The sequence below is a fragment of the Gastrolobium bilobum genome, unplaced genomic scaffold, assembly GCF_033153095.1.
Source record: "Gastrolobium bilobum isolate Gb01-03AN ecotype WA unplaced genomic scaffold, APGP_CSIRO_Gbil_v1 utg9731, whole genome shotgun sequence".
Taxonomy (NCBI): Eukaryota; Viridiplantae; Streptophyta; class Magnoliopsida; order Fabales; family Fabaceae; genus Gastrolobium; species Gastrolobium bilobum.
Genome location: NW_026899938.1, coordinates 5,078 through 17,433, shown reverse-complemented (window position 1 = coordinate 17,433; position 12,356 = coordinate 5,078). Strand labels below are relative to the sequence as shown.

Sequence of the window (12,356 nt, the reverse complement as noted above, 5' to 3'; positions counted from 1 at the left end):
TGGGAATGCTGAGTGGGTTGTTTGATTGGCTCATGAAGCTATATTTCAAATGTCAAAAGCAAAGCTCGTGAGCCTATTGGTTTAATGTTGAGAACGCAATATTTTTTTTTCCGGTATTTGTTCAAATTTTTTTGCTACAGCTTCATTGATTATCTAATTAATCTGGTTCCAGCACCTCTCTCGAAATTATTATTTTTTATTCCCAATACTTGAACTTGAGATACCTGATTAAAAGAAATAACTTCCTTACCATTTAACCAATGATTATTAGATGAATTTGATCTAACTTAGAATCACTATAAACATGTCATATCGTATTCTTGTATCTGGTATAAACATGAATAAATGGCCTTTCTTTATTTTTAAATGGAAACCGTGCAATAGTAAAGATGAAATTGTGCTGGTTGCTTAGTGGTTTCCTTGTTCTTTTTAGTGTTAATAATAATATGAACCCCTTTCTTTGATTAGGTGCAAAATGGAAGAGATAATCCATTGTGTGAAAACTACATTTGCTAAAATTGCTCACATTCTATAATAATTCAAACAATTAAATTGAGTAATTAGGAACTACTTAATGGTTAAAAGAATTTGATTAAGTGAAGAATCTAATTATGCAATTTAAGTCACTTTTCGTGGTTAAGGTGCAAATAATGAAAGTTTTGAGATAAAAATATAATTAAGCAAAAATTACCTAAAACATAGAAATGATTTAGTGAAAAAGCTATTTCATAAATTTTGTGAGTTTAAAACACATGTTGGAGATGCTAAGTCATTGGTTAGAAGAAAATTAAATTGAAGGCTGAATGAGTCATTTGCTAATTAAAGCTTTGACTAAAGTCAAAGTTGCATAAAAGTCACTAAAACATGTTTATTTCCCTTCATATTTTCATCTCCATCGTGAACTTTCTTCTTCCTTGGCCGAACCACCATATCTTCGAAGCTTGAAAAACCCACTTGTGATTTAGCTATAGAAATGGCTAGTTTCCTTCATGAAAAGTGTTAAGCTATGCATAGAAAGTGATGTCCACCTATTATTTTCCTCCTAGAAGCGTTATGTAGGAAGAAAATTCATTCCTTAGTGTGCGGCACCATTTTGTTTTTGGTGTTGTAAGAGTGTTTACTCACTTGGAAGCTTGCAAAGTCTTCATTCCACACTTAATTGAAGCTTTGAGGTAAAAATCTGCCACTTCACTTGAGATTTCTTGAACATATGATAACTTAGGTTTTAAGAAATATTGAATTTCATAGTTCATGAATTGCAAGTGGATTTTGATAATGGTTTTATGTGTGCTTGATATTGTAGAGTTGAACTAGTGGTGTGTTGGTGGAAGATAAATCATTAGAGCCTTCCATTGGTCAGAGTTTTGATTCTTGAATCTCTCAAGAATAGGGTGAGTTGTTGAACTTGAGTTCTTAGTGAAATCATAGCTACTATCTTGATGATTGATCTAATATGTATTATTGATTACACTCACATCTTTAGAATAGGTGCTCTTAGTGTGGAAATTGGTGGTTTGAACTCTTAGACACAAAGAGAATGAGAGCTTTGGAGGATACACTTCAAGAGGTAAATACTTGTATTTTGGGGATTTAACCATTTTGGTGTTCCACCATGCTCCTTTGGAGTTATTGTAACTCCTTATTTGTAACCAGTTTGTTAACATTGATTATGGCATTAACTTCAATCAAAATCAGAGTAATTAAAGCGGAAAATGCGAATAAACTTTTTACTTTTCTCAATAAATTAATTTTATACTCCGTTATTTCAATTCCTTACATATTAGTCATACAATAATTAAACGTGTCTCACAATAGCCTACAAACCCATAACAAAGTGGCCCACATAGGCCAAGAAGGTTAAAACTTAATATCAAAGTGCAGGTGCAGTGCGCTTTAGTGTGCGCATAAGGTATTTTGCTTCCCATAGAGCGATTTAGAGCACTTATTGTTGTGCAATTTGCAATCAATTAAATCAATCACACAAATATGCAAGTGCACGTGTCACAAGTAATAAAGGGATGTGTGAGTCCAAGTATCGTTCCCACGGAGATAAGTGTTAAGTAATAATTATTTAGGTGAAGAAAGTGAGTAAAATGATTGATTGTGATGGTTGGTTTGGTAAAATAAAAGACAACTAATAATAAGAAAACAAGAAACTAAAATAATAGGTATTAAGATGATGGATGAGATATAGGTCAGGATCAATTTCCCTGATACAACAATACTGATCTGATGCTTTAACGATGCTATGTCAATGCTAACTAGTAACCGAACACTAAGGTATGCTGGGGCTTTTGGCCAACCTAACATATATACCCAACAACTAATTCCCACATCTCTATGGCAAAACTAATCACTGAATTTGTTCAAGTTCAAGTTCTAGGCTATGTGGTGTGAATGATCTCTCTACCCACAACTTAATCAAGTTAAATTAACCTAATTAATCCACACAATTCAACAAGGGTTTGGATTCGGAAACCTCTCGGCCTCAACCTCCTCAATATCACATATGTATCTCTCGACATTCACACATAAATAAGATTAAGAAAACTCGTTGAATAACTAATTAAACATTAACATAAATAAAGTTTAGGCATATATATCAATGTTACAGCATAGGTACTTTATCACCTAACCTATGGAGCAATTTAGCTCATAATGGAATAAAATAAAACAGAAAAAAGAAAGAAAGAATTCATTGGAAAACAGAAAAGAAGATGAAAACGAATGCTGCAGGAAGACGTCGTCACTGCCTTGCTCCAGCACTGCTCTTCCTCCTCCAAGAACCTCACTTCTCTCTCTAAAATGTTCCTTCTTGCTTCTGACCTCCACCTCACTGTGTTTCGAACTGTTTCTCTGTTGTTGTTACTCGTGGGGGAGCTTTATTAAATAGGAAAAATGGTTGGGCAATTGGGCTTTTGGGTTAAGAGTTATAATCCATGAATCTTGTTGTTGCAGCCTTATCGTATCCCTAGATTCTTGGGCTGTTGGCACTTGTTGGATAAAATCTTGATCTTCTTGGAATATTTGTGCCAATGTTGTTGTTGACCGAATAGGAGCTGAGTTTGTTGTCCTTGATCCTTGGGGTTTTTGGATTTGTTGGCGCTTAATTGGATAAGATCTTTATCTTCTTGGATTTCTTGTTCCAATGTTGTTGACCGAATCAAGGTTGTTGTCCTTGTTCTTTGGGATTTGGATAAGATTCAATCTTTGAATTTGTCTTTGACTCTTGTGATTTCTGAATTAAATCTTCAGAAACTTTCCTTGCTTGCTGGTGCATTGTTAGGGAATAACTAACTTTTGAAATTCAAAAGTTCGGTTGTCCCTTTGTCCACGCTGTCATGCTGTAGCGCTTGCTATATCATTACTTCGTCAGCTTCTCTGCTACAGCATTCCTACGTCAATTTTCCCTGCGAAGACAAACATTCAACAAGTCATCTTTTCTTACACAAAATCAAGTGATATTGTCTCATTTTCCATACTTAGTCATCTCAAAGCACTTAATCATGAATATGAAATAATTAACTCAATTAACATGCAAAGAGGTCAACTTATATGGAATTTATGCAGCAAATTCATCATAAAAATAACAAATTAACTCTCATTTGGGAGAGTTATCACTTATATGAGTAATTACTGCCTCAAATTTTCTAGAGCGCATTTAGCGCCATGGTGTAAGTGCTTTAGCACGTGCCAATGAATCAATTATACTGCTCCACCCGAGAGAAATGACATTTTTAGGCCACTTAAGCGCGCATTTTAGAACAGGGAAATGTTCTTTTGAGGCATTGGACCCCCATTTCAAGAATCAAAACACCATTAAGGTACCTAATAGACTAAATATAATAACAACAACATATTCAACCATATTTATATGCATTTCATGAATGGATCATATTTGTTAGGCATCAAGTCATTGATTAATTTCCATACCTTTATAGTAATTCATATGATTATCATACAAGATAATAAATGTCAAACATACATCATTCGTGGACTTCTCATTATCTCATAGCAACTCAAGTTGCAACAAAGGCATACAAGCCACAAATTTACATTGTATTCTTTACATAACCATCCAGAATGACAAATCAAGATATACAATTCTCATTGTGTTTAAGATTACAAAATGTGGTACAATGGTTCTCCCATTGACATAAATACATGTATGACCAAACAATACTTCCTCATAACATGATGTATATCAAAATGGGTCCTAACATGCTTCTAAGTCAAAAGGTTTAAAAATCATGATATCATAGCATTAGTACTCAATCTGGCCTCTTGCCAAGAGACGTCTCATCTCAACCACTCAGTGTACCTGAAATATAATCCCCAACGATGTGAGATACAATCTCAGTAAACTCAAGGTCCTTGTAGACTTCTCTAACCCTTGAGCTCACTTCCAATATATGCAGGCATCAAAATAGCATTATGCAATATATATACACATCAGTTAGTATATAACTATACATATCACAAGAGCCATTCCATTGGCTAACTTGTCAACACTGTAATGCAGCTTATATGTCACTTCCGAGAGAAGTCCCTATGGGCTCCTCCTTTTAGGTTTAAACCACTTGAAATTTGCTCCACATAACTCTGGTCTCAAGGGAAGTCCATATCTCATAATCTACTGACCAAAAAATCTCATAATCATGTATTTATAGAAAGCATATCTTATCACCATAAGCTACAATACTCATTTCAACAACCAATGCATATCAAGTTATAAAACCATTACTCCTCATGGAGTATGATGGAACAACAAAGGAAAATAATTCCCAAGGTCCAAGAGTTTACCTCTTGACAATGTGCTATAGCATTTTTCTTATCCAAGCCTTCCTCTACTCAAAGGGTCAATTTCACACTTATCAATCAAATACACAACCTATATAAAAGGTGTGCACTCAATCAATGACACATATAATATATAGTAATTAACTTAAAGTCTACATGTCCATCAAGTTAATATATATCCCATAGCTCCAAGTTATGAATTTAGGGAAACTTACCCAATCTTTAGAACTCTAAGAACCCCATCCCTTAGCTCAAGGTTGGTTCAAACCAATCAACCATAATCCTACCCAACACAATCAAGGTTTCAAGCTCCAATTCATCAAGTTCATATACAAATTCAAAATCCCCAATTTTCATAATACAAACCCTAACCCCATATCATAAAAACCCAAGAAACCCAAAGAAAACTACCAAAGATCACCTCTAATTCACCAAAGGCTTGGAGAATCACAACTTACAAGCTTTTAGAGTGTGTAAAACTCCCTCCTTTGCTCTAATCCTTGAGGAATCCAAAAATGGGTTGGGAGGGAAAATGGTTTTCCTTTTGAGCTTCAAGCTTTACAAAATGTAGGGCTTTAGGTTTTTGTGGTGAATCAAGTGGGGGTTGGTGGTTTCGAGCTTCAAGAAGTCAAGAGGCAATAATAGAGATTAGCAAACTTGGAAGGGGAAAGAGGAGGTGGTCGACGATGGTAGAGAGAAAGAGAGGAAGTGAGAGTGTAAAAATGTGAGGTGATGAGAGATGACAGAGGGTGTGACATAGGTTTTAGAAATATCTTGAGGAGAAATGTTTGTTTCACCCCTGACTCCATTCCCTTATCACAACACTACACTTATCTTTACAATTAAAGTCTTAATGAATTGGGTCTAAGTAAATTTTGTCCCATACTTGATTTATTTTGGGTATCACTCACTTTGCGAAATTGGCATTTAAACCCAACACTATTATTATTTACATTTTTGCTTTGAAAAGTGATTAAATTCTAAACTGGATATTTTCATCCTAATTAACCCTCATTATATATTAACTCTCTAATTAATGCTATTTAATTATTAGAGTTATTATAGTTATGGTTATGATTGGATAATTGATTGAATGTTAGATATGTGGTATAATTGCATTCATACAAAGTTGTTGTATCATTGGTGGATGGACCAATGGTCAAGCAGTAAGGGCTAGATTGTATAAATAGTAAAATGACTAATATACAGTTGAAGCTTGTGAGATGATTGATTGCTTAGTTCTTGGCCAACTGAACTCATACATGGACTTAAAAAATTATAATACCCCTAACTTAAACATTTAATTAATTACCTGCAATTAAGTAATTAAGTAGGTATAAGTGGGTAGAATTAAGTAAGAGGCTAAAATTATTGAGTTAAGGGCATTTTTGAGGTCAAAAGTGCAGTTAGTGAAAATTAAGAGGTAAAAATGTGTGTAGGAAAAAGTACCCAAAAATATAAAAGTAAAAGTAAAAATATTCCTAGAAAAATATTCCAGACCTTTGGGTAAAGTTTGAAAGAGAACCGAGTTAAATTGATAGATGAGTTATTACCCAATTGAATTGAACTTAGCTATGTTAAGTTGAAAAACAAGGAAAAGAGCCCCCCCATTTCTTTATCTTCTTCGACGGACAAGCAAGGGAAAGAAGGAGAGTCATTTGTGAACCCAAAACCCTAACTTCCTCATTTCTCATCCAAACCAAACCATTCCAAAATCAATATTGCTTCAAATCTTTCCCTCTTTGTGAACCCAAAACCCTAACTTCCCCATTTCTCATCCAAACCAAACCATTTCAAAGCCAATATTGCTTCAAATCTTTTCCTCTTTGTGAATCCAATTTTAGTTTTGAGTGGGAAGCTTTGTGGAGAAAGATATCTCCTTCCCAAGAATTCGATCAACTTGGTGATTGAAAGAGTTCGAGGGCATTTTCATCCATGGGAGCTTAGGAGACCTCTATTCCTTGGTGTGTGACCTATTGTGGTAAGTTTCCACTTCTCCAACCTAGTTTTCATGGAATTTTCTAGAGGTTAAAGACAATGAATAGTGTTTTTATGGGTTTTATGAGTTTGAGTAAGATTGAGGCTAAATTCCTTTGAAAATGTTGTGAGGAATGATAATTAAATAGTAGAAATGAGTTTAGATTGTCATTTTAGTATAATTTGATATTTAGAGAAATCTACGCTTGAAATTAAGGATTTTCTTGCATTGTTAGCCTTGGTTGATTGTATGTTTGATGGTGTCCCTTGTATGGCTAGGATTAAAGCAAGTGGACCAAGTGGAGTGACCAATCCTTGTGGTTATGTTCAATTGAGAAAAGGAAAGCTTTGAGGAAAGTTCAAGAGCAAGGTAAACCTTCAGACTTTAGGGTTGATCCCTTTGAATGTTCCACTATACTGCATTGAGGAGGAATGTTTTATGAGATGTGATAGGTAATGATGATAGTAATTGTATGCCCATGCATTGATTCATGCATTGATAAAAGTTATGATTGCTTAAGATTATTTATTGATGTTTGATTGTTTAAGAGTTATTGAGGAATGGTTGATAGATGTAAAATAATGAATGAGGTAATGGTTGAGGATTTGGGTTGAGGTTATGTTGATAGTTGAGAGATGAAGTAGTGACTGATAAATGAGAAAGGAATGAATAGTCCTTGGATCAGTCCAATGAATGTAACTAATATAATGGATGGTGGTCTTCCTTGGAGCCATCCCCAAGGGAAACTCCTTGTGGTTATTACTCGAGAGGAACAGCCCTTGAGGACCCTTCTTAAAGACATTATGCCAGTAAGGACTTCCCCTAGAAACAACCCTATGAGGATCTTCAGGTGGTTTGTCTTATCCTTGGAAATAGCCCTGTTACGGATCTCTCTTGGAAGTGCTTAATATTATAATGAGGATGATTGGTAGGGACTTCCCTTGGAAACAGCTCTATGTGGATCTCCATGTGATAAGAGCCTAAGAAAAACAGTCCTCGAGGATCTCTCTTGGAAGCCCTAGTGTGAGATTATGGACTTCCCTTGAAAATAGCCTTATGCGGATCTCCTTGTGGTGAGCACCTAAGAGAAACAACCCTTGAGGATCTCTCTTGGAAGTCCATGTGATGTTTATGGATAAGAATGTGTTAAGTTATTATTATTATATGTTCACCGAAAGTGAACCTTTGGGTGGAGTGATCTCCAAAGAACCCTAGTTTACTGTGATATATTCGTATATCTCATCCCGTATTATGGGGCATCATTTTGAGTTGCATGTCATTTAGAATTGTTATATGTATTGATTTTGAGGCCATAGTGTAACGCCTGGAAACTTACAGGGATCAATGATTGTCCCCACGCACTAACACAAGACTTTCCAGTATGCTTTGTTTTCATTCGCACACCTCCCGGGAAAACTTCCCAGGAGGTCACCCGTCCCAGAAATACTGCAAGTCAAGCACGCTTAACTATGGAGTTCTTCCGTTCTGGGCTACTGAAAAGTAGATGCTTCTTGTTAGTTTAGGTAGTACCAATTAATTCTTATAAGCTATCCCAAACTGTGCAGTCTCATACCTGCACAGAATTTGGAATCCCTCTCTTTCGGGTGTCGATTCGATTCATTTATGTAACCCCCCGCTGGAATCCTGTCAGGAGCTGCTCCTTGTCCATGCCCTTTCGTACTGGCGATCACTCATCGCCCTCATCAGCGCTCGGGATGTTACATGCCCACCAGCTTTTGCCTGGTTCGTCCTTGAACCACACCGTACAGGGAGAGAGGCCATGCTCTGATACCACTTGTAACGCCTGACAACTTGCAAGGATCAACGACTGTCTCCACACACTAACACAAGACTTTCCAGCGTTCTTTGTCGTCACTCGCACACTTCCTTGGAAAACTTTCCAGGAGGTCACTCATCCTAGAATTACTACAAGTCAAACACGCTTAATTATGGAGTTCTTCCGTTCCGGCTACTGAAAAGTAGATGCATCTTGTTAGTATAGGTAATACCAATTAATTCTTATAAGCTATCCCAAACTGTGCGGTCTCATACCCGCACAGACTTTGGAATCCCTCTCTTTCGGGGGTCGATTCGATTCATTCATGTAACCCCCTGCTGGAAGCCTGTCAGCAGCTGCTCCTTGTCCATGCCCTTTCGCACCGGCGATCACTCCCCGCCCTCGTCAGCGCTCGAGATGTTACACATAGGATGAATTTTGGAGGACTTAGTGCATGATCATTGTAGTAGTAATTGGTAAATGGTATATGGCTAATTGCTTTCATTATGTTTATTTTGGTAGCTAAGTCCTTTGGCAGGTATATGAAATTTGGAAGAACATTGATGTAATTGAGACATTGATGTAATTGAGACATTTATATATTGATGAATATGTAGTTATGTTTATCATTTTGATTTGTATAATGACTTGGAAAATTGTTTGTGGGATGTAGGTGCCATATGGTGTGTGACTATGGTGTTAGTATATGGATGTCCTAGAGACAATCTTTTGATTAGATTAGGACATTCAATTCTTTTTCCTTGATTTCTCACACAAACAACCACCAAAATACAAAGTGTTATGCATGAAACTTTAAGTAGAAATCATTGTGAATCCATTCTATCCATTTGTTTGGGCTGAAAAGGTTTGTGTGAAGAGCTCTCTCATTCTCAATTTTGGTCACTATTCATCCTAGAGAGAAGTGAATTTTCTGGGTGGAACCAAGCTTGGGTTTTGTCCTCCAAGTCTTGTATAGGTGATTTGAGGTAAGAGATCCTCATTCCATTGGTTTAAATGTCATGATTTAAGTTTTGAATACTATGAGCACTTTTTGTGAAATGTTATTGAGTTTGAAAATTAAAATTTATGATGAATTAGAGTTGTTAATGAAGTTAAGATGTGATATGAACATGTATATGTGTTTAAAGTTTGAAAAATTCCCATAAATCCCTCACATTAGGTTCAGCCATGGGGTTAAAAATATGCACACCAATTTTTTGTAAAATTTCCCAAGAGGAATCTTAAAATTAGAATTAAAACTATGATGAATTAAATGAAAAATGAGTTGCTAAATTCTGAAAATTTTAGATATGTACCTCTAACTTTTGAGGGTGATATCTCCCTCATCCCTTGGTCAAATGAGACTCATGATACTTCATTTTAAATCTTGAGATGTCATCTATATTTACCTAAAATTTAAGATAATTATGTATTGGTTTTGTCTCCAAAGTCAAATTGAGTATTGACTGCCCAAAAATCACGAAGTGTAGGGGCAATTCCAGAGGTCCAACTTCAAAAATTCATTTCTCTCTCATTACTTACCCAAATTAAGATTATGATACCTAGAATTAAATCCCAAGGTGTATAATACATCATATCAAAATTTGATAGAAATTAGACTTTTGGAACTCTCACAGGGACAAAAACCGTGAGGGAGGTTGGAATCCCCTGCACTGCCTAAAAACAGATTTGTGAGTTGACTTCCAAAAATCATAGCTTGAGCTATGTTGCTCTGATTAAGGTGTATGATACCTTGTTGGAAAACTTAGGAAGTCTAGAATAGCATGCTAAAATATTGGAATTTATCAATATATAAATCATTCCCAGCTTTAGTTTGAATGAAGGTAACTCAAGTTGGAAAATTATAAAAACACTAAATTGGGCCTTATGGGTGATGGGAACCACTTGGGTATATTAGATAAGTGTTGTAAACCTTTGGTTGGATTAGATAAAAAAGAAAAATTGGTTATGACTTGTGTGTATGGCATATAATTGGCATAAGCTTTGTAAGTACATATGAAAGCAATCAAGTGTGTGTGTATTGTATAATTACATTGCATTATATCACTTATTGAGTTGTTTTAAATTCTTTCTCTAGGTGTGCCTAAGGACTGTGAGCATTTGCATTCCTTTGGAGCAAGATAAGTAGCTTGTTCTCCAAGTAAGCAAATTGTTAAGCTCCAAGAGGTAAGTGATGCTCACCGGCAAGTGTACTGATCGCACAAGTAATACAGTGATAAGAAAAGTATCGTCTCCACAGGGATTGTGATCGAATATCAAATAATCGTTCCTTTTAAGACGGAAAGAATTCAAATAGGTGTGAAAAATGTTGTTGATTTGATTAAAAATAAGAACTAAAGGCAAGAACATATTTTTAGGGTTTTTGTTATGAAAAATAAAACAGAGATTGGTTTTATAAAATATGAGAAAACATTGTAGCTAGAGTGCACTCACCAAATGATCCCCGCTTCTTACTCTGGATTGATTTAAAATACTCATTTAAATAAATACTCAGATAATTTATCATCTAAAAATATTACGTAGTTAACCCTCAATTCCTTGCAAGGTTAACCCTTCAACCCTAATTGGAACCCCAATTCCTTGCAATGTGCCTCATGGAATTAAGCAATGAACACGATAAATTAAGCATCTGCAATCAAATATACGTATATTCCTAGCACGCATACAAATTGTTACCCTACTCCCTTTCAAGATCAAAACCCCAATATTCCTATCTAGGGTTTTAACCCTCAAACTATCATCAACTATTAGATTGATCAGTTCTAACAAAGAGGATAGAAATTACGCACAGAGTAGAGATAAATGTAAATATATGAACGAGTAAAAATAAATCAATCCGTTGTAACAAGGGTTCACATAGGGATTGTGACCCTAACTACAATAAAAAGAACTAGCCAACCATTGTCATGGCTGATCTATCAATATTCAACATAAACTGGAAGAATTACAAAAATGGAAGAATACAGATGAACAAGATCTTTCTTCTCTGAGCACGACGGTTTCTTCTCCAAACAAAAAGCTCCTAATTCTGTGCTGAGCATCCTTTATATAGGCCCAACTTTCTTCTTCCAAATTTGTCCTTGTAAAACACGGTGCTTGTAAATTCGCAAACTGGCGCGGGTCCGCTCCAGATCTCTGGTCATTGGCCCTGCAAAGTGGCGCTGACTTGTGCCAGTGTGGCGCTAAGTTGCGCCACTTCTCTGGAATTTTGGCCGAAGCAATCATTATGTAACATGGAACTTCCAACCGTGTGGATTTGCGCCACCAAGCTTTTTACACTTTCGTATTTTCCACCTCTTCTTCCTATACAAACGAACAAATAAGTGAGAAATGTCATTGAGATGAAAAAGTCAATATAATAAGCAAATATGTATAAAAAATGCTCTTTTATGACTTAATTCGCATCTTTTTTAGCCTGGAAAACTACATCTGCCAGAGGCACATCAAATCATTCCCAGATTTAAACGTTGTTGTCCCTAGCAATGTACAAGACTCAATCCAGAAAACAATCAATTCATCCAGCATAACAATACATAGACACTCTCAGACACAATATGTTGTGCATGACTAACCCAATATCATAAATTTCCAACAATGTCATCGGCTTTCTAAAGATACAAATCTACATTGACTACCCCTTACACAGATAAATAATGTCCACTCAACACTCAGTGTTTAAGGGTATCATGAGCACTCAATCAATCACAGCTATAACACCACCATAGGCTTGATCATATTCTCAAAAATTCTTTAAAATGAAGAATTGAACACATGCACCAG

The 12,356-nt window shown here is 35.7% G+C and overlaps 1 long non-coding RNA gene across 1 annotated transcript; it reads left to right on the top strand.

The window, feature by feature from the left end:
- Positions 1-908: 908 nt before the first annotated feature.
- LOC133294286 (uncharacterized) lies at positions 909-7,149 on the top strand. The gene is made up of 4 exons (XR_009749180.1): positions 909-1,172; positions 1,304-1,391; positions 1,489-1,567; positions 7,057-7,149. It is a non-coding gene; the product is annotated as an uncharacterized LOC133294286 (long non-coding RNA).
- The last annotated feature ends 5,207 nt before the right edge of the window (positions 7,150-12,356 follow it).